At 36.4% G+C, this 24,623-nt stretch overlaps 1 protein-coding gene and 1 long non-coding RNA gene across 4 annotated transcripts in view; one reads left to right on the top strand and one right to left on the bottom strand.

The window, feature by feature from the left end:
- Positions 1-24,623, top strand: part of NTNG1 (netrin G1) — a 167,501-nt gene that overhangs the window by 28,047 nt on the left and 114,831 nt on the right. The gene's annotated exons all lie outside the window — the stretch shown is intronic.
- On the bottom strand, positions 7-16,112 carry LOC140336722 (uncharacterized). The gene is made up of 4 exons (XR_011921935.1): positions 15,982-16,112; positions 12,227-12,383; positions 9,869-9,950; positions 7-5,239 (listed from the first exon to the last, which is right to left on the bottom strand). It is a non-coding gene; the product is annotated as an uncharacterized lncRNA (long non-coding RNA).

Genomic DNA, 24,623 nt, shown 5'->3' on the forward strand with positions numbered 1-24,623 from the left:
TGGACCATTGTCATTTCACTTATGGATCATTATTAGGTCCATATATTGTGCATACCTAACTTGTATGCCATTCTGTGTTCACCAGCTTAACATAACAGCTACCCCACGCAATCCTTAACAAGCTATCCTATGTTTAGAATACGTCTAATAAACTTTACGTAGTTACATATTTCCATGAGATCTTCTTCCATCTATTTCCAGAATAATTGTGTCAGTTTTGTCACAATAAATGTGTGGTGCATCTCTTTTGAATCTTCACTGTCAAACTCATCAGTGTGTAAATGTGAAAAGAGATTCTTGATTGTATAAGTACATTACATGGGATTTGCAACCTGTAGGTTTCTTGAATAAAAACATTGTGATATTTTAGCAGAGATGCCACGATGTTTGTTTTGTGTTTTTGCAAATTGAGAAGCCCCTAATGCATTTGTCGGACCCCTGGAGAATGGTCCTAATGTAACTAATCTGCAATATATCTCTCTCAGATATAAACTAATCTGAGCGTGACATCCGAGACAGCTGGATATTCAATTACCAGTAATGAGACTGTTCTGTAAGAGCAGGAGATGCATTCTCTCCCTATGCTGACACATTGTCACTTTGTATTATATTAGCAGTCATGATACTGGCTAAAAAATGACATTCCTACTTTATGAGATACATATATTTTAGTAACACATAGTCTAAATGAAATTAAAAATAGAAAATATCTCGATATTGAATAAATGATTGGTTGAATCAGTCCAACACCTGTTGTCATTGGGGTGTTTGCAACTATTCATCAAAAAAAGCAGAAACTGTCAAAAACATAGTCAACTAATAAACTTACCTAACCAACAAAATAATACTAGGATGAATATCAAGGTTTCTTTTGCTGATCTCTCTCTGAAAAGACCAGTTGACCTGCTACCTCTGACTTACAGACGGATCTGGAACAGGTTTGTACATCCAAGTGAAGTCAGAGATCTTAGTCTACATACATATTTCAGGTCATTGACAGAGTTAGCACATCACCATTACAACCACCAAAAACAACTGAATAGTGTTAGAGAAAGTCATGCACAGATTATTAGTGTTGGAATCGGGGTTAGTGTTATGGGGGGAAGGCTTACAGCACTAGTGTAAGGGGACTGAAGGGAAGATCATCACTCTCAATAATGGTATCCTACATCATGTTACAGAGTGGGTTAGTATAAATATAAAAGGTATTGTCAGTGTGGGATGACAGCTTTGTGTAGGAAGTTGCAAAAAAGGCTTAAGGTTTAACATATCTCCTAAAGACAATGGAAGCCAATACATTTTACGTACAGTTCAGCGTTAGGTTCAGGAACATACAAAGAAATATTGTTAGTGTCAATGGAAAGGACAGAGTGAGGATTAGTATTAGGGTATATAAAAAGGAAGAGGGTTTAGATTATAGCATGTTTATTATATAGAGAGGGTTGGCATTTTGGTTAAAAGTAGCGTAAGTATTGGGGTTTCAATCAAGGGATATTGTAAGATTGGCTCAGCATAGGGCATCTCTCTTTGCAGTAGTAGCCAATATATTTTACAGAGAGATTTATTGTTTAGAACACAGGGAGTATTAGTGAAGTGTTACAGGTAGTAACAGTGTGGGGGTTAATAAAAAGGTTATAGAGGGAAATATTGTAAGTAGAAGGACTGGCATCACTCTCAGGAGCATTAGGTCACTATTTCAAACCTCAGCCTCCAATACTGATTTGCCTGGGATGCATTCTTAACCAGTGGCTTCAATACTTTCACCAGTCAAAACATATTCTGGGTCTAGTCCGCTCACTAGAAGTTTCAAGCCACTATTGTATTGTTTATCTATTTTATTTTTGATGATACTACAGACATTACGGCATGTAAACAAACTCATAGCCATTTGTAGTAGCGAAGAGTGTATGTACATTTGTTCTCCTGGTTGTTGGCTTTGTTGTAGATAAGGGTTGAGTTGTTTAAAGCTATCCAATCACATCCATGCGCCTGGAAAGGTAACAACCTCACCACCACCACATGCCATGTTTCTTAAGAATCCCTGGCCCCTGGGAGTCCGAGGCCTCTATGATGAATATCATGGTTGTGAGTGGCAGGAATAGAGGGAATGATAGCATGATAACCATAATTTTAAGGCTAGAGCTCATTTTGCCTGTATGAGCTGTAAAAGCTTGTTAAACTTAATGGGCTTGTGTCTTTATAAAACTTGACCAACTTTGTAGTATATCTGTTGACAATTCTGGGTATCTGTTTTATAAGCATGTCCAGTTTTCTGACCATGTTTAGCACATATTTATTGGTCCTCAACTTTAAAATCTAATTTAGAAAGTGGGGATAATATAGTGTTTGTATGTACTAAAATGTTAGGAAAGTATTTTTCTAAAAAAAAATGTTTAAATAAACATTAGGGCAAAACTATTGAATATTATGTTATTCATTTATGTTGTTTGCAGGTTCTCTGCTTTCAGAAAATATGAAGTGTTTTGGGGTTTTAAAAAACCTTCAAACCTAAAATGTGTATTTTACCATGTGTGCAAAAAAAAAAAAAATGCTATGGAAATGTAAAAGAATAATGAAAATTTGGTCAATCACACTGCAACACATAAGTATATATTCCTGCATAAAAAATAGTTTTCTTGTCGTCAATTGACCGACAATGTACTTTGTGATTTGTGTAATTAACTCACGTAAACTCTTACTGTGAAAATAATAGGCATTTTAGAATTAAATGTTGGTTATCACAGCGATGGCAGAAAACGGCCCATGTTGACATATAATACATCTTGTGGTTCCTCAAGTGATTCAGTATTATTTTTATCATTACATTTTATTCATATTGTAATACATTTCATGACATTGGTCAAAGTAGATTGATGGATGATACACTGATATATTTATATTTTCAGAAACCTTGTCTTGGTAATTATGTTTGACAGCAATGAGATATACTAGGGCAGGGTGACTTCTGTTTTTGTCATTTGTAAGAATTAAAAGCTTTTTGTTTTCATTTAATGTTTTAAACATTCTGTTTAAAATGTTTTAAATGTTCTAAACATTCTCTAGCTGTCTTAGATAAAGTTTAATGCAGTTGTTGCACAGTGTAGTTATCAGAATTAATAAATAGGTGCATACACTGCTGTGTCGCATTGCTTTCACTCTGAGAACAATTGCCATCTCATCCAAAAAATTTATTATTTTGCTGTCATAAAGCTGGGGAGCCTCTGGTTAGTTTGTTTTCTGTATTTAGATGAAGGCAGGGCCAATTTATTATATGTCAGGCTAGGAGCATACCTGTATGGGTTGATGTTAAAGGGGTGCATGTTCTGGGACCTTCCACATCTCCAAGCAGACATTAAGGTCAGTAAGGTGTCTAATCCGTACTTCTCAGAACTCTTTGCCTTAGACAATCACTAAAGTATTTGAGGTAATTGGGGTGGTAATCCTATACAAAGTGTACCTGTTTAACACCCGTGATTCCCCAATGTTATGTGATGTACGTAAAGGGGAATGTATATTTCTAAGCAAATGTGTGCTATTTCCATCCTCAACAGTGTGATGGTTAGACCTTTAGCATGTGCTGTGGCCATAAAGCCTTAATCAGTATACTGTTTCCTTAATCAGCATAAGTATTCCTTTCATGGGAGAAACATGGATGCTGCTTTTTGCTATAGCTGAGCATTATACACTGCCTGTCCCTAATGTCTCCAAGCCAGTGTTATGATCTGGGGTTTCTTCAGTTGGTTAGGTGTAGGTTCAACAATGTCCAAAAAATTAGGTACGCTGGCTACCTGAAGTTACTGAATGACCAGGTTTTTCCATCAATGGAATTTTCCTTTTTCTCTGGTACGAGCATATTGATGATGACTATACCAGATTGCAAGATGACTATACCAGGATTCATCTGGCCTAAATTGGAAAAAGTGGTTTAGGGAGCAGGAGATTACATCTTCACACATTGTTTGGCCACCACACAGTCCAGACCTCAACCCCATTGAGAATCTTTGAGATGTGCCGAAAAAATTCAACTTTTTTGGACAGCTATCTTACAATGATATATTGCGTGCACATATGTTTCAGTCCAATGACACAAAAAGCTTGTTCTTCATTCATGACAGTTATTTTTAACCCTGCTTCAGGAGCCATTCACACAAAAGGTGTTATTGCTCATGTTTATATGCATTATAATGTACGTTAGCATATTGTTGAACAATTCACAGTGTATATCCTATGAAATGTGAACTTATTCGTTTTCAATGCCATCCCAACATACATTCTTGGAGTTTCACAGGATCCCTAATATTAGTAATGAAAAAACATGCACTGCTTTGTAGGGCTCAAGAAAAATAAGCCCGGTGAATTTTTTGATCATTGAATGTGTATTACGAACCATTGAAAATAATGGCCCTGTTGACTGCACTAATGCAGGTAGAACGCAAATTGAATCTTAAACCTTTACCACTGCAGTAGTGCAGTGTTTTCAGTAGTAATCTGTGCATAGAAATATAAACATGTTTTAGTTTAGGCAAAGAAACATGCATTTGCTGTTTTGTGTTCTGTTTGCACAATTATAAAATAATTTTGCATATGCTGAACCTAGAAAGATGAAAAAGAAAATTCTTCTTGGTCTCTAGAAACTTTTTTTTGCTGCATGTTCCATCGTGAATGTAGGGGTTATTTATACACCCATACATACACTTTGTCTAAAATGCTTTTCTTATTTTAGAAATAATTTACAGAAAAAAACAATTAATTTGAGAACTAAAATGCCAAAAAGTGCAGGGACAAGGTCCTTTAGTACCCTATATATCACAGGTTCTTCTCTTTTTGTGACCCCCTGAAAAGCCTTCTTAGTTGTTTCCTTGGTCTGGTTTTGCAATGGGAGCACTACTCTATGGAAATTCAAGCTTTTTTTTTTATAAAATGAGCGTTGCCTAGTACATTGCCTTAGTTCACCATCACTCATTCTTAAGCAGTAGTACATGTGATTTACAGACTTTTATAAATAGTTCTTTTCCTTCTGGAGCATACCATTGGGTTCTTTTTAGAGCGAATTGACCCATAATAACTTCCCTGTTCATCCATTGGGTTTTCTTTCAAAATTTCTACATATGCCTTGATTTGTGTTTTAATGTTTTCCTGTTACTACAAGATGGTGTTCCAGCATGTTCATTCATACAGTGTTGCATTCCAGGGGTACAGGGTATCATGCCTTCTTCCTTGGCAGTACCAGGTTTTCCTCCTGTTGAGGAAAAAGGCAGCAGGCAAGTAATTGCACGGTGTAGGCTCATTAGCAAATACAATTTACATATTATATTGCTTAAAGCAGGTAATGCTACTTCTTGATATAGGAATTAATAGCTAATCTGTAGCGACACAGTAAAAAAATCAGAGAACCAAGCACAACAACCTTGTACATTGATAATTAAACCATTTATAAAAGAAAGTATTAAAATCAGTGCATTTTATTACTTTCTTTTAATAAACATTTTTCTGCCTAATTCACAAGGTCATTTGCATTCTCTTTTCTGCTTTTATTTTACTGTGCATATTCCTTATCCTACCTGCTTTAAAGTTAATATGTTAATATGTTTTGAATGGACAAAATTTTATTTTTATTTATGAACTAACAATAAAACAATACATATTTCAGAAAGTTTCCTATTAAAGTATTTTAGTTTGCCAACACAAAACAAATTGTTTTAGGCTATTGTATGCACCTTTGGTCGAACAGACATACGTATGAGCAGGAGATACCTGTGAAAACCTGCCCCTTACTAAGGTGTGCTTGGTTACCATTGATATTATAGGGATATCTAAGATAAGAAACATTGCCCTTGTTAATATATGATACTGTTATTTGTTCTTCAGTAAGAAAATTGATCTGTTAGTGGGATTGAAATAAGGGCAGACATGTGAACAGGGCTGAAAGTTATACAGTAAAGCCTTCTGGCTTCATCCATGAAGAAAAGGCCCTGTACTTTTGCCTAGTGGCGCTGGCAGATAAAAAGCAAATAAACTGCACTGCTGATCTGCAGCTTTCAGTAGAGTGACTCTGACGGAGACTAGATGAGCGGAAGGCAGCGTGTGGTTATGGGGTTTGGGATGCTGAGCCAGGAGAAATTGGAAACCTTGAGTACAGATATATTTTTCACAGCCAATCTAAACTAAATTAAGAAGTCTTCTGCCTGGCACCGGCCACCAGCAGAGACAGGGTTACATCAGAATTATGCATTAATTAACGTTAATCTATTCTTTTGGGCGGTCTTTTCACATTGTACTGCACTGCGGATATTGTTGGCACATTATAAATAAATGCTAATTACCCACATGGCAGACTGGTGATACTTGGCATTATGAAAAGATGGGAGGATCGTGCTCATGAACAGTGATGCAGCAATGGGAAATATGTGCATGTTGTGTATTCAGTCTGGTAAATTTAAGCAGTAAAACTCTCTAGTACTGTGCATTTTGACACTAGCAAATAAATATTATTTACTACAGATATGATGATTTCAAAACTGTTCACAGTCCAACCAGTGCCATCATTTACACACTAGTCAGAGATTTTCCATTAACCAGAATGGGAAATGATTTACGCATTTAGGGCTTATATACTCTAAAGACTCACAAGTTCTCATTTACTATGACACAATTATGCATTGTCTTTCTCTAAGGATTTTCTTGTACTAATGTTGGTGACATGTTTAACTTCGTAGTTTCTCCAAGGAACAATGTCTCCTACAGGCATTGACACATTTAAGGCCTCCGTTCCCTTTAGACCAGAGCACAAATGTTTGTTTACATTTTCCAGCTGGAGATAATTTAGAGTTTACGCTACTGTGTTTGTCTCCTAGGGGCTCGTTCACACCAGGCATGTTGCCATCCCTTGCAATGCAAGCAAAATACATGGAAAAATGAAAGCCTAAAATATTCCATAGAACCCAGTTCCACTAACACTTCACATTGCAGTGCCTTGGTAAAAAGTTCTTAATGTTACACTTTTGGGGCTTTCCCTGTGTGGTCTCTTTTGGGGTGATTGAATGACATCCGTTAAATTTGAATCTTGAAAATCCATGGCCATTAACATTATTGTAATGTGTATGAAAACTGTAGAAACACAGGAGGTACTAAACACTGTATAAGAATTTACATAAAAAATGGCCTGAAGTATAAAATTATGGAGTCTAACATTTCTTATACGGGGCTGTTGTATACCCTTGTATATACTTAACTGAAGTGTCTTGTAACGTATTATTCATGTCTGCAGCTCCAATACAGCAGCCCTTGGGTGCCATAGCAAAGTCAGACACCTAGGCACAAAGCAAAGTTCTTACACTAAGTGCCTTCTTCCGGCTAAGGCCTTGGCAAGTTCAAAATTCTTCAAGACTACGGTAATCATACTGTTCATTATAGAGAACCATCACCAAGGACATCTTTTCCTGGAAATCAAGGATTGCTATGCTTCAGGAAGGTCTTCTAATTAAAGGGAAGCAATAGCCTTTTCAGATAGAATTTTGTTTCTATATAATTGTAGTGCCTTAAAGTAGAGCCTAATTACCTAGTTATTGAAAGGCCAGTGGAAGGTAAATGTTCTTACTGCCATGATGCCTTTCCCCAGGCACAACTCTCCAAAACCTGTAAACCTAGCACAGCATCACCCTTAGCTTTTCTTTCTACTTTCAGTCTATTCAAATTTTCTGATTGTAATTGTACTTTGACTGTTGTTTGAAATAACATGATTATTTCTGAATAACTGGGAAAAAAACTTGGACCAGAAACATGGAGTCTAAGGTACCCCAGGGCTCTGAAAACTCTCTGTTACAGGGAAGACACCACAAAGGTTAACCCAATACTCTTAACTTCTGCTATCATTTCTTTAGATAATTCAAGTACTATAGTATTATAGTATTAATATCTGTACATGCTTGGATGTGCATGGGAATTTGTATTATTGAATTACACACACAGATTTTCAGATTTTTCCTCAGGTAAATTGCCCTATTGTAAAGAATTAAATCCTCTGAAAAACAAGCCTTCAAACTATGCTGGAGTTACAGTGTTAATTCAGCAATATCATCCGGCTGAGGTTCATATTAGTCTCCACACACAAACTCCATGCACTTTGTATAGCAACTATGGCCCTCTTCGGTCATATTGGTAATTGTGTATTATTTACAGGACCTATTTGCAAGTAACAAGAGCATTTGTTCAAAGTTGGACTATTTTCAGTGTTTGTAGGACTTCTGCAAATAAGTGTTAGTCACTGCTGTCCAAGTCTACGAGCTGTGAATTAGATCTCGCATAGAAGGGACCATTTAGACCCTCTGTTGTATAATTGGCAATAAAATGACAATACTATTTCATAACATTAGGCGTCTATTTTCATTGCAAGGCCACTTACACAATTACACAAAGCTAAAGCACAAAACATAAAGTCAATAGCAGTCTGCTGCTGGTAACGGAGTAATAGATATAAAAGCCTGTTTTTACTAAAAGCAAAGAATAGTTTTATTCAGACAAATCCTTTACCATTGTGACTTGGTTGTGATCATAGAACATAACTCAAAGCATTCAGCAAATACAATACATTCCTTGCTCCATTCCTTGTATGATGCCTCCTCTTTGTAGAAGCATGACTATCCTTTTCCCCCTTTCTATCTTGGTGATTGGCTGAAAAGCATGTTAGGGTGATGGGGGGGATCATTTTTAGCACTATGAACTTGAACAAGAATGCCTAGCAATTTACACAGAACTTCCATTCTTCTATCTTGGCAGAAAAGTAGGGAGTAAAGGAAAGCTAAGAATATTTTGCTGGGAAAGGGGGAAATAAAATGAACTTGCACGGTTTTATAGAAAGTAAACTTTGTTAACCCTATTGGATGGGGCTTTGTTAAAAACATCAGAAATCAAAACATCATCAGTGAAAAATGAAAGGTTCACCTTTAAATGATATAGGCGATAGATGGCACTGGAACAAGTACATATTAAGAAAAGCATTTGGATAGAAATGTTTGCCCACCTATGATGGGGGTCCACAAAATGTATTTAGGGATAATGGGATGCTCAGCATATTAAGTACCTGAATGCTTTTGTGTAATTAGGACCCATAATGATCAATATTAATAATCTGGATAATCCAAGATCAGATGTTAATCTAAACCAGGAGTTTTTTCTAGCAGTTGCTAGACATGCCAATCTCTACTTTCAATTTACCACTGACCCAATTTTATTCTGCTAAAGGGGCATTTTCCCACTTAACACCAATGTGATGAAGTTTTATTTTGTTTTTGGGATTAGTAATTTTTTTTTACCTTTAAGGATCAAAGGGCTTGCCCCTCCTTCTGTTTGTGTAAATATATATAATCTTTCATTGCGGGAAGTTTAGATTTGAAGTTGGGGACCACACTTTTACACAGTGCACTGACATGGCAATATGGACTCCGAGTGTATATACAAATGTATGCAACAAAAATCTTTTTAACCTAGCATTTTTTTTATTTATTTTTTTTTTGCTGACAGCTTGAAAATCTTCTAGGGTAATGCATGAGACTGCCCTAGTGCCTGTGTCTCCAGGTTGCTTTTTACTGTCTTCCAAGAAAGACTTGCAATTAGATCCATTAGGAAGCAAAAGAATGCAAAAGGTCTATAGTCTCCCAGTCAGATGCTTCAAGCAACATTAGAGACAGTAAGAAGAAAAGCATTTGTTGAATAATCGTGTTTACTAAGCTTTTTGGCCCCATCACCTTTTTACTCCTGAGGTCAACATTGTATTCGTGGGGCATCAGATATCAGTCAATTTCAATTCACCTTTGGATTATGTTGAGAATAGTAATAAAGAAGCAAAAATAAAGAGTTCTACAGTAAGTACCTGCTTCCTGATATCAGCTGTTGTGGATATTCCTAACGATATTAGAAATGTACTCCATTCATTGTGCAGGATCAGCAACAGCCTAAAAAAAACAAGTTTACATTTTAAATGTGTAATTGCTTAAGTGCATATTTGTCAGTCAATGCATCAGTCAGTGTTGTGCGAACCATTGAGTGGTTACATAAATTACACTAAAGTAATGGCTATTTCTGTCTGTCCAATAGGTATTGTGTACATAGAAGATCTGAGTAATTGGATGGGAGAGGACATTATGTAAGAGACATTGCACACACACACAATAATTATCTGTGATTTATCAGCCAACACAGTTAACCCTGTTTGTGCTTCATGCACATTTTCCCTGAGTTACTTCATGGAGTGCTTCATCTTCTGTGCTTTGGCCTCAAGAGCTTGTTAAATATTCTATTTTCTTGTTAGGAAACCATCCGTGTTCTATCACCAATACTTTGCCTCTCATTAGTGCAAAGTGATTAACCTATTGATTATCAATAGTACCTTATTAAGCCAAAATTACAGCTCCCTGAGTGGGTCCACTCAATGAGGCCTTGCTTTTCTTGTTAAAAATGTATATGTGCTATATATAAAGGACAATCAGAGAGACTTGATGCAACATATATTAACCATTTCACTGCTACATGTGTTTAATTACGTTTTATGTATTAAGAAAACAAAAATATTTTTTTTACCGCCTTCTTTAAAAAAAAACCTTGTCTAGCTTTTGCATTAATATGCATTGTATATTTTTATGATTTTTACTTATAATTATATAAATACAACCCTTTTAATATTTTAAATGAAAACATTATGCCTACATAATACATTAAGCTAGGTACACACGTGAAATAATTGTCGTTAGAAAACGAACGACTAACGATAGATCAACGATTATTTTGAATGATCGTATTGTGCACAATTCTGTACATGCGGTAACGATACAATCGTTCAAAAATATTCCACCAATAGTGTACACAAGCTAGATATGAACGATGCAGGTAGTGACATGTAAAGGAGAAAGTGTACTGCAGAACCATCCACTATCACTGAAGGACCGTACACACAATAGATTGCGAACGATCATCACCCGATCACCACCCAATTAGATCCGCCGGGACGGTCATTCGTTTCCAGCGTCAATCCTCGTTCATCGGTGTCGTTGTGCAGTTTTTTGTTAACGATTATCGGATGATCGGTCGTTCGTCGTTCGTTTCCAACGATAATTATTGCATGTGTGTGTACTCAGCCTAAGAGGAGTTCTCGTTATATAGTAAACCATATATAGTAAACCTGCCATACCCTGAAAAAAGACTTTCCCTTGCCAACATGCTGTAGTGGAACTGAGTGGGACCCTTGTTCCCCATGTAGAAGCAGTAAATCACAGGAAGCGGACGGTTTATGATTGAAGAACTTTAGGCCTGACAAATTAAGGGCATATAAGGTCACTCCAATCATACCACTGTTTCCAAGGGTCCAACATGCTGCCTGTGAAAGGCTGGCTTTTCTACACAGATTGTAGCTGATTTAGACAGTTCTAAAGTTCAGTTCTGGATTAGGTAAGGTACAACTATTTATTGCCCCAGAATTAATATATATCTTTGTTAATAGATTGTCATGTCCAGTGTGAGGTAGGTGGCTTACTTCAGGACCAGTGGAAGACTGGGCTGGTGCAAGGAGGGATAAATAAAAAACATGTTCGGTTGGTATTCCTAGGTAATAATTTTACCCTATTCAGTCCTTAACTGGATCAGTTAATTAGAACTTTTGGGTAATAACTACTGGTTCCCATTTCAGAGCTGAAAACATAACACCAGGCCAAGGAGAGTACAAGACAGGAGTTAGAGTTTAAAGATTTCCCTCTGATTTATGATGTAGTTGTAAGGTTGAAAGGAAACAGCTAGCTATAAATTGCTTACCATCTCATACTGACTGTGGATCCCTCTCAGACTAAGGTCCAAATGCGGACACGTGATTTTTCTCTTCCCCCAATCTCACTGCCTCTTCCTCCAAGTTTGTTACTTAATATAGACATAACATACAGAAACACGGACCAAGTCCACGAAAACCATAGCTGAAATCAATGCCTATTATTTCTTAGTTGAAATGAAATAAAGTTATGGACAATCTGAATTAGTATATATTATACAGTTCAAAGGTCTAATTCAAATTCAGAATGTTAACAATCTAAAACTGCAAAAAGCAGTGAATTAGATTGGCATAACTTCCTATTAGGAGGAGGAGAAATTCAAAATACATCACTTTAATTTTAATAAATTGTCATCTCTCAAGCAGGCTGCACTTTGAATATGAGATGTACAGTTGCAATAAATTAAAAGCATAGACCTCCTTATCCACTTGTCAGTTCCTTTAGTTTCTTGTGACAACATTACTGAAATCCAGAGAAACCCCAGTTGAAGCAGAGAGGATTCCTGCAGACTTTGTCTTTGCTTTCTGTCTGCATTATTCATTGGTCCCGGAACCTCATCTGTATGCATTCCAGCTGTGGAGACAGGTAAAATATTCTGCATTACTAAATATTTATAGTATGAGAATAGATGCTAAAATAGACCAACCATGGTCATAAACCTACTTTTAATAAAACATTGTTATTTTCAATACTCATTTACTTAGGTGGCTGCATTTTGGCTCTGTAAAAATTATTAGCGATTAAATCAGTTCTATGAGTGTATTTGTTCAAGCATTCGTTAACATTGTACTTTATGTATAATGTACATACTGTTACACTGCAGCCCAAAAATTTGGGCTTCACAGGATGTTTTTATTGCATCAAAAATCTTTTGTTCACCCATTGAGATTGAATAGAGCTACAATCTCAGGGATGCTAAAATGATGCAGATTATGCATAGGGTTTGCATTCAACCCTTATTGTGAGTTGCTCTATTGTTCAGTCAGAAAAAGCAAAATGCCTATTGAAAACACCTCCAGGTCTGACCAAGTCTGTGATGGGTGCTGTTCAAGGTGACAACTAACTTCCAGAAGTAAGTGCTTGCACATCTTTGCAGAAATGCCATTTTTTTAAAGCAAAGAGGCACAATATTAAAACAAATGTTGCTTGCCCATTGATCCATTTACAAAAGTGATTTGAAGCAGAATTGTATCAAACTATATTTTCATTACCTTCCCACTAACAGTCTTCCTGAGACAGATGAGTAAAAGAAGCATACATTTTTATTTACTACTCTCAAAGATTCCATGGTAGGAATCAATTACTGCCATTGAAACACATGCACTTGGAAGACTCCCACAATGGAATGTTTGAGAGAATGTCTGATTCCATGTTTTATAAATAGAGACCCTAGTGTGAATTCAAGCTATTTAAGGGGCTTTGTTTTATGTCATTTTTAATTATCAAAACATGATGGGAATGGTAGGACAAGATCAGTAAGACTAAAACAGCAAGCTAATTGACAACCCATATTGTATATTCATACTTCCATTAATGGTCTTCACCATCGCTCTTTCCAAGTGAGATCAGGATTTATTCATATTTCTTTATTTGTCTGTTGTTATAACATTAAAATACCTGAAACAGACTATATAAAGTCTTGTAGCTTGGGGAACAAACCTAAACCTTTATATATTATGCTATTGCAGAAGGCTATTTACTGTCATTGCTATCTAGCATCTTCAAGTTGAAACAGAAAACAGTTTGCAAAATATCCCTAGGTTCTTTAGAAACAGGTTCTCTTTAGGACAAGCCAGTTTTTCAAGCTGAATAAACTTTTGCATGTCTGCCATCTAAAAACCAAAGAATGTTTGCATAGACTTTGAATGCTGTTATGATTATTTAATTTTATTCTAATAAAGTCCTACTTGTGGTTAAATGCACATTAACAATATAAAGCTTTATAATGAACTCAAACTCCTAGGCTTATAAGTGTTCTCATCTGGATTTTCAGTGTATATTATTGTAAAATGCATTTATTATCTGAAAATGTGGAAAGAAGGGCTTTTGTCATTTATGTGAGCACCCTGCCTCTTGACCTTATCCGCATTAAAATAACAGGGTAAATATAAGTAGTTAGGGATGGCAGCTCTGCTAGCACAGACATTATATAAATACAGAGACATAGGAATTGTTTTGTTTTTTGGTGGTAGACAGTTGGACCAAAAAGAAGATTATATTCCATTTTACCATGGGATTCTTCAGATACAACCCAGTCAGTTTGTCTCACTATTGTGTTATTGAGTTATCATCGTGTTACATGCACCCCTGTTGACTACTAAAATCTTACATGCCAACACACATTGTGATCCACATGATCAACTTTTGCTACTTATCAACTTTGACAAACGTTTATACTGTACAGTGATTTAGTAATCTAAATGCCATACATTTAGGGAATAGATCAGTTTTTTTTCAACCAGGGTTCCTCCAGAGTTTGCCAGGGGTTCCTTGAGCAATGGGTAGTTTGTCCATCTTGGGTCAGTTTAGGTGACACTAATGATCTTTTGGCTATCTGTAATAGTAACATGCTTCTCACCGGACAGCAAGGTAAGAGACATTTTTCCCAATTATCACCAAGCTAATGTACTTTAAGCTGTGGATATAAAAATTATAGTAGGGGTTCCCTAGAGACCTGAAAGGTATTTCAAAGGTCCCCCATGTTCAAAAGGTCAAGAAAGGCTGTTTTAGCTCTTCAGTATGAATATTTCTCAAGGAAAAAAAAGAATCCCCCATACTCCTCATCCTAAATAAACTACCAAGCCAGCAATATTATTACAAAAGTATATTTGTATTCATGGCATTGTTTTATATATATGCTTTTGCATTTTTTATTGAAAATATGCCCGTAAGATTTCCGATATTAAGCACAACTTGGGACACATAAAAATAAATAATTTCCCTTCTCACTTATGAATTCTTCCCCCACTCTAGTGGGTGTTTTTCTTTCTGACACATGCAATCAGCCAAAATGCTTGCAATAGAATGTTGGTGGCTTTCAATGTAGTAATGTTAAAAATAAAAAATACAAGTATGGCAATATTAAATAAAAATATGCAGCCTAAAAGGTACATGACTGACAACCCCTTATATATTGAAGTGTCAGTATAATCTACCAGTGCAGTACAGGCAAAGGTATAATAGAGGGAGATTGTCATTATCTGTGCGGACCTTTTTTCCCAACAGCTTGCCCTTGTCATTCACCATTCTATCTGTCATTGTAGCCCCTGACAGACCATATTCTGGGGAAAAGACATTTTCTGGAATTTTATGAGTTACAATCTATCATTACCTGCTAGTATATTCTGCAGGGCACTTATGTATACTTATGTAAAAATATATACATGTGTGGTCATGGAATTCAAGCAGTACAAGTATGTAGAATTGCCTTTTGTTTATGTTACATTTATTTTAATGATTGAGTGGGTTTCTAATGTCATGATCCAGTTTCTAAACAGTTGTTATATGCCTGTATATACCAGGAAAACACTACCACAGGTCTTACCCTAGAGCAGTGGTCCCCAAACCGCAGACCAGTGCTGGTCATTGGCTCGTGAGTTGGGGGCCACAAATGACAGGAGGCAAAAGTATTCCCACTACAGCAGGCCCTCTTTACACTGCCCTAAAGATAGTGACAGCAGGAGCGTAACCAGCGTATTGAATTTATGCACAGTAATAGGTAATTATTGCATAGGTCCAAACTATGTCTTTAATATGATCTTAGCATTTGCAAGATCTATACTTACATCATTAATAATTCACTTATAGCTTACATCATTAATACAATACACATTTTTCCTTTATTGTAAACCACACATATACCGGGCTGTGGCAACATTCTATTCTGTTACCAGACCCTGCTGTCTAAAAGGTTGGGGAGCACTGCCATAGAGGAAAAATGGCAATCGGCCAGGAAAATCCATGTCTACGGAGCTTCCCTCCGTATGACCAATGAACCAGCATTGTTGCACATTGCATCTATATATGGGATCATTTCTCAATCTATTATAGCCCAGATCAATTTAAAATGATTCATAATATATGAGTACCTTACACAAAAATTTAGGAAATATAGAAGATATCACTGGTGACGTGTTGTTGAAGGTACATGGTCCATTACCATCATCCTTACCTTCGATTTATTTCGAGGGCTGCTATTTCTTACAAGCCAATGCAAGTATATTGTCCTGACATCTACTATGTACATGCTTGTTTCATGTACTTGGCATACCAGTTACTGAAAAAAAAGACAGTACCTTTAAAGTATTGCTTCAGAAAAACACACAAAGATTGAACTCATGCAAATAGCTTTATATAAAATATTTGCAATGTTCTCAAACTATATTACAATAAAAAAGAAATCAATAAAAAGATTAACAGAAATCTTTGAAGATCCTTACAACAACGATTGTACATTCGCCAAATTAGCTAAACTAGATGGATGTTTTAAGTGATCTGCAGGTTGTAAAATGACAAGAGGCATAATTACCTATGGAAAGCCTATTTGTTCCCTATAATTTGGTGTAACCAAAACACAAGTACTTTCAAGATGAGAACATTGTAATTAAATGAATTGAGAGCTTGATTTTTAAATAAATATGTAGCTTGTGAATTCATTAGGGAGCAATTAGTAACACTTATTTGAAACCAAGCTGAAAGTAAACTTGGAAAAAAATAAAATGAAAATAGACTGACCCAGCAATTGGCAATGTGTGTTCAAAACAAACATAGAAAGGTACAAATACACAACTTAGAGGATGCAAGTATTATTATAGTCAATATCATCAATTTTAGATATATATTTTGGTGTAATATTTATCATATATCAAAGCCTGATTCTAAATAGACAGATAACACAGTTTGTTATACATTATGCATGCTAGACTCTCTTCCTCTATGTTTGTCTAGCTGCTTTGTATGTTGTTTATCCATCCAGTTTTGGTGCTGGTAAGTGATATGCTCTCTGGTATATAGAGTAGGAACTAAAAATCATATAATCCCTATTAGGAACACAACAACATATTTTCTTGTAAGTACAACAATGCATCTTCTTAATATATATATATTTTATATATATATAAATATATATATATATATATATTTTTTTTTTTCCCCCAAAATTGTACTACTTGAGAAAGGAATCCCAGAGCATCATGGATGTTCTAAGGAGAGGGAAAAGCAGAAGTTGTCTTCTTTCAATCATGCTATTTGTAATTTAAAATTGGATAAAAGAAAGGAGGGATAGGTTGTTGTTTTTACCTATTGATTGTGTATACAATTCAGTTTAAGTTATTGAGAACTCTAAACAAGATTTTAAAAAGGGTAAGAAGATACAGAAAAATTCATCCACCTAGTGCTAAATATGAGAATACAAAATATCCACACGTAATATTTTGGTGGATCCAAAATAGTACAAAATATTATTTTTCAAATGTTATTTTTTTATTGTGGCTGTAATTAAGCAAGAAGAATAATACCTTAAAATTACCCTATTCAGGGTCTATCCAGGTTAAATAATTACTGACATTTTATAAATGGTTTATCCTACCTTTTCTTTTGTTTAAGACCCTTGTTATTCAAATGGCCATTTAATATGGATACAGCTTTAAACCAATATAATAATAATGCAATGGCATTGACTCTTGTCCAAGAGGAAACAGGAAATATGCCAATCAATAGCAATGTTATCAGTGTTTTAGACCAAATGCAGTGATTCCCCAGCATCCAGTTCATAATGACATTTGTTTCTTTTATGAATTGATAATGCTGTCCTACAGAAAAGGTATCTCTGAGTAATCATAACTCCTGTACCAGTCTCATACTTCTCACTGTTTAGGAACCGAAAAAGTGATGGCAATAATTATCTTGTTTGCACCTCAGACTGCTCTTATACTACCTGCTATAATTCCTTAAGGCCAAAATTATTCTCTAGATCAGGGGTGCCCACACTATTTTGGCTTGCAAGCTACTAAAAACTTGGACCTAATAACTCCTGTGCGCGGTAGAATTTATTTTGAAAGGCAGGGCTCCACAAACTACCCGCCTTCCCTTTGCGATCTACCGGTAGACCTGGTGGGCACCCCTGCTCTAGATTGTTTGATCTTAAAAAACATTCCCCTAAAAGCTACTTGCAAATGTATCTCAATAGTTTCATAGTAAGTAGACAACAAGAAAAATGTTTGATTTTGAACACGTTGATAAATATGATGTTCTTCATAGATGATGCCATTTTTATACAGAGACATCTATAGCAGTAGTGGCAAAACAGAAGATTCCAAAGTTACTATACTGATAGCTAACTTTAATACAAGCCCCCAAATGCTATCTGTACCTTGGTAGGATATATTCAATGCCGATTGGTGGTTGTGTGTTTATAATTAGTGATACATTAACTGAGACAACTATTTGTCTGGAAAATACACACACTGTCCACTGGTAAATAAAGGTCCATTCACAATAGGCAAGCACATTGACCACATTTCCATGTGCATTACTACAAAGCTCAACATTTGCATTTTTTCATTATTATTCTTAATGGCAATTCAATACCATTAATGAAAGACATGTTGATGCTCAAGACAATGCAAAATCTCATTGAACAGCTTAATGAGAATGGACCCTAAATGATTTCTAATTAGTGATTAGTGCACTTAAACATTTATCTACCTGCATTGAATATGTTCTTTTTTATTGTATTGAGGCTACTGTAATTTGGGCTATTTTGCTACAAAACATGTTTCATTGGACATTGGTATACCTTAGCATCATCTAACCACAGCGGAGGTTCCAATATTGAAGATCACAGTCAATGAGGAGATTTTTCCTGTTGGATCCCATTACTGAAGATACAACAGAATAGCATTTTCCATAACATTTCACACTAGGCTAGGGAAAGAATCCTACAGCTGACAGTTCTTGTTGTAGTCAAGGTTGACAGTGACCGACCGTTGCATTACAGCTTTTACTCAAGCTGTGTTTCTAATGACAGATATTTCAGTATTGCATTATAGATCAGATTTTAATCATCATTGTATTGATTTAAGTTTCAGCCTGTCTTGTGCTTAATGGAGGGTGCAGACTGTTTTCTTTTTTTTCACAATGAAAAAAGAACAACTGATTATTAGTCTGTGTTGAATGCATTTCTCATATATGACAGCCTTTAAATGCCAATACATGTTAGTCGCACATGCATTGTGTTTGCACAGCCTTGGCACTGGACAGCCTTATATCATAATATTATGACATTCATACACAAAAACCCATGCTGTGCAGATCTGTATATGAGCTATGTTAGTGAAATGCAAATTTTCACAAAATGACAATCCATGTGTTAATTAGTAGATGAAGGATGTTCCTTTTCTTGTCACAACATTGTCTAACCAATTTGCATGAGTTTGCATTACAATTCATAGCAGTTTATAATACATTTTGCAAGCCCTTCTATGTATTAACATTCTCTACATAAAAGGTTAACAGCCATTTATTTTTATTTTTCCATATTTGTACAGTACTTGTATAGCATGCAGTGCTTAAAGCGGGACTAAAATGCTGATATGCAGCCTTTTTAATGGCAGAAGAGTCTCTAAAGGCTCCTTTGTCAAAGATTTTTCCACCAGTACATACATGCATAGCTCGGTGTACTATCTCAGCATGATTCTGTTCCACGATAAAGCAACTCCTGTGTGTATGTGTGGGAGTTACATTATCTTAACTGGGATTCCATGCCAGTGTACACGATTTTTGCTTGCTTCAGTTTAGTTTTATTAGAACTGGAGAAACCAGTTGTTGAGCAAACTTTGTTAGCTTGTTTTTGTGCACAGGTGCCCCTGTCCTGTCCTGACAACTTCCAGTCAATGCCCCCTGTATTCCTTAACAGCTAGGTGCAGTGTACAAGCACATTTGACCCATGAAACAAACATTCACTTTACTTATCAATCTGATTGCTATTAGAAAGTGCCTTCCTCAATTTGGGCTTTAGTTGGGTTTTAAATAGAATAAACACTCAGGTTGCAATTGCTCTGTCTTCTTTTAACACCTGTTAAGATAACATTTATTGATTTCTTCACAAGTATATCTAAAATGTATTGATATTACAAAGCCTTGTTTAAAAATGTTTTGGTATTTGGGGCTAATCTCCCTAATGTCTAATAAGTATTATCTCTATATACCAATGAGATATGGAATAATATAATAATTAAAAGGTGGACATTAGTAAACATTGAGCATGTGAGCATCCAACCCTAAATCTAATTTTTAATACTGTAAAATGGTCAGGATCTTAAGGTTAATACAATATTATGTGTGTGAGATCTGCTCTCTTGTATTGTATTCCAATTTTTGATGTGCATTAGAAGTTAAGAGGAAATATTCATCGTTTGTTGTTAGTAACATGGCATGTTCCTGTAATTTTTAATTTCTGCGTTATTTACGTAACGTGCGAAAAAATTTGTTTGAAACCAGTCTTACACTAATTTTTTTCCTTGTAAACAGCAACCCTGTTCCAGTGTTTTCATCCTTTTGGTACAAAAGCAGTTCCATAAACCTGTCCATAAATCTCAACAATTATCTGTTTTTTTTTCCATCAACAAAAAGACAAGTCTTTAATCTGAAGAATAAGTAGAATAATTTACAAGGCTTGTGTTAATTTTATTACCCTCTAATTGTACACCACAACATAACTCACAGTGTCCTTGAAGGTAAAGTAACAGATTTTCTTATTATGGTATTTAAGCACAAACCCCTTCACGACTCATAGTAGGACCCTGTTCATCATTTATCATCAAAATCTCTATCACAGGGTCAGGACAACAGATTGTAATGTTCTGATGTCCATTAGACCTACCACAATTTATCTTGGTGCTCAGATTAATTATTGTGTTTTTGAAGGAGGTTTGTTAATTGGTTGCTTGATTGCACTTTTAAAGATTCATTACGTGCTCCACTTACCTTGTGGTTTTGGGAGGGGTAAGACATTGGATGTCTTCAGCTCCATTATTCTTAGGAGTTCAGATATTAAATGTTTTTTTAAGGAAAGAAAATAGATAAAACCAAACCTTGTCTGTTCTAAATTTATTTTTAAACCTTGAATGTGAATGATTTGAATTTAGAATTTATTGATATATTTTTTTGTATTGTACCATAAATCAGCTGTTCATGAAACACTGCAAATTGATAAAACATGATTTTTTTCTAATGCCAAGATACGCCTGTCAGTTAGATAATATGACCCATGTATAGCTCATATTTAAATTGAGATACAGTATTAGCTATGAACTGTTCTGAGTTGAGTTAAATTCTAATTCTAAATAATCTCATCTCCAATGACATTCAGATGAGACGTGGTAATTAGTTTTTTGTGATGTGCCTGCCACATGATTACATCCTGTTAGGGTGGCCACAGATGAAACCCCGGTCAAACACAAAATGAGCAGAGCAATAAGAAATGTGATTTTAGATCAGCAGTGATGTTGAAGTTTGATCATGTAAATTAATTAACCTTTAATTACCAGTAATCTCTTCTCTGTCACATCTTATCAAGATATCCTAACCGTGTTTTCCTGTTTCTTCATCACTGCTTTCTGCTTGATTAAAATAAAAAAAACAGGGCTTTGCATGCCTTCTCCCCAATTATGCCTATTCCTTGAAGCAAACTTTTGGGGGTGCAACAAATATTTTAATATCAAAGAGGGGTGTATATTCGTTCATCATTTTAGGGCTCATTTCTTTTTTATTTATTTTATACAGCACATATGTCCAGACTTTAAACATTTTCTTACCATGCAGTAAAAATCATTTAAAATAGGTCATTCCTGACCTCCCTGCCTGCTTTTAATTAAAATTTCTATTCTCAATGGACTCTAAAGTCAAGTTTTAGTTGCTTTCTATCAACTTTGAAACATCTGCTGGTTGCATTAGAGGGCTTGTTTTTTGCTGCTTGCTCACAATATGTAAATATTTTGTGTGCATGACATGGATAATAATATATGGAGTTGCCACTGTCCAGAAGTTTCCTGTTGTGCAAACATTGTTGTTTTTACTCCTTGTGCAGTATTATAGGTCTTATTTGCCCCCTTTGACGTTTTCTATTCCCCCCCCCCTCCATAATTTATACATTTTGGTATTAAGAAATATATTTAAGTTTTGCAGGGCTTTGTAGCTTAGCTTAAAGAGTGTACCCATTATTGTGTGCTCTGTGTCCTAGATTTTAAATCTGGTACAAAATATCCCTATTGTGTGTTGCAGAACATGGAAATTGTGTAGTTTTTGTTGGGGTGCCACTCAAAATAAATTGCACCATAGCCTAACAACAGAAGCAACATGCATATTTACCAAATTACAGGTGGCATGAGTGGACTCCAGCTTGCAGGGTTGTAGAGGGCTATTAATGTACTCTTCCAGTTAAGAAATAGGTTTGTGGATCAGCATTTAGAGAATCTTGGCTTTTAGGGCATGTTGGGTAATTAAAAAAAAAAAAAACTTTTGTTTTTACATTAGAACTACATTAGTTGGGTCTAAAATTTGCACTAATGTACTTGCTAACAGACTACATGTTCTTTTTGCTTTTTATTTTGTTTGTGCACTGTCACAGTATATGCAAGGAAGGACACAAATTACTTTCCAGTGGCAGAGTAATTAAGGTATTGGGTGGATGGAAGGATTTACTGATGGGTGACATTAAACTCTTTGTAAAGGCTGGTTTGTTGTCCACAATCACACATTTTCGGAAACATTTCAATCTCAATTTTCTGCTCTAGGCACAAATGTTTGTGTATTTTTATGAGGAATCAAAATGCTGATGTCATAATGTAATTTGTATTTTTATTATTCATTTTTCTGTTATGTTTAAAGATTTTTTAAATCTCATAAGGTAATGTCCATAATGACTTCAGTAAGCTGCTTTATTCTGTACAGGTTAGCTAGTGAATAATTAGCAAGTATGTTGGGACCCTGTCAGGATCTCCCTAGGCATGTAGCACGGGATCACCCAAGGCGCTGTGACACCAGGTCTTCACCAGGGCACCCCACAAGGGGTGATGGGCCAGTAGCTGGGAGGCCACTGGGCACTTTGCTGCTGGGGGTTACCAGGTTATGACTCTTAGGGTCACCCTACCTAAGAAGAAGGGCTGGAGTGGCCTCAAATGCAGTACAGGGCCAAGCGAGGGTCAGGGCAGGCAGCAGACAGACGTGGTCAGGTTATAGGCACAGGTCAGGGCAGGCGGCAGGCAGACGTGGTCAGGTTATAGGCACAGGTCAGGGCAACGGCAGACAGACGTGGTCAGGTTATAGGCACAGGTCAGGGCAGGCGGCAGACAGACGTGGTCAGGTTATAGGCACAGGTCAGGGCAGGCGGCAGGCAGACGTGGTCAGATTTCAGACACAGGTCAGGGCAGGCGGCAGACAGATGTGGTCAGATTTCAGACACAGGTCAGGTCAGAAATCACAAGGGAGCAATGCAGGGTATCAAAGTAGCTGGTGCAGTGCTGACGTGGTCAGGTTATAGGCACAGGTCAGGGCAGGTGGCAGACAGACGTGGTCAGGTTATAGGCACAGGTCAGGGCAGCGGCAGACAGACGTGGTCAGATTTCAGACACAGGTCAGGGCAGGTGGCAGACAGATGTGGTCAGATTTCAGGCACAGGTCAGGTCAGAAATCACAAGGGAGCAATGCAGGGTATCAAAGTAGCTGGTGCAAGTGCCTGTGTACCCTGCCGAGCTGCCAAGGGCAGCAGGGCCGTTTAGCAGGGACCGCTGTGGAAACCATTAGGTATTGTGACAGACCCAAGTTTTTTACGGGCCTTATCTCTGATTCCTCATCTGCATGCTCTGTAGTAAAACCATACATTCAGAGGAATTACTTGAACACATTATTCTTGATAATATCGTTGTTAAATTTATTTTCTTCTTGAAGCAAACTACTTTTTTCTTGCAATGCCAAGCAACAAATCGACTTTATTGTCCCCCTCTGCATCTGCTTTTTTCGCTTGTTCAGACATTCTCTCCACTGACATAATCTTTGAATGTCTACAAAGCAGTCGTACATGCTAAGACAGCCATTTGTAAAACACCATTTTGTTTACAGTGACCTATTTAAACTATCCCACTGAGGTCATTCAGCCCCAAATGTTATTCTTCTTCAGAAAATTTTAGGAGGTGAAGGACGGGGAGTCTGAAACTGGCCTACTAGAAATAACATTAGATATGTCCCCCTCTGTGTGGACATCTGTTTGTGTCTGTTAACCTCTCAGCTCTCTATTAATGAATTGGAAGAGATTCTTTATACCTGTGTTATATTTATGCTGATGTGAATTATCTGTATGATCTGAGCCCTCAGACAGTAAGCCCATAATCTGTCTCCTTTTTATATGTTTGTAACCCCCTGCTTGCCAGGGAAGGGCAAATGCGGCAGAGCACTGCTGCCTACTCATTGCAATCCCTAATACAGGTCTCTGTACAATCTGTGGTACGTCATCCAACATCTAACCTGTAATTTTTATCTCTTAACCAACGTTTGTGAACTCGTGGAAATAAAGGCTGATTAGACTCTACCGTGTGTTTCCCAACCGGTTATCTGCAAATTTGTCCCAATTGCCTCTCGGCTGGTGGATCAGATGCAGGAGTGAGGTGTGTATTTTGGGAATCTCAGCTTGATGGGTTCCAGGAATAGCAGCAAATACGTCTGTATCATATAATTTGCAGTCATTGCCTCAAGGACTTTGGCTCTGCCACTAAAATTACTCTGCTTAGACCCCGTTGTGAAGTATAGATACAGAAAGCT

Source organism: Pyxicephalus adspersus, chromosome 8, assembly GCF_032062135.1.
Source record: "Pyxicephalus adspersus chromosome 8, UCB_Pads_2.0, whole genome shotgun sequence".
Lineage (NCBI taxonomy): Eukaryota > Metazoa > Chordata > Amphibia > Anura > Pyxicephalidae > Pyxicephalus > Pyxicephalus adspersus.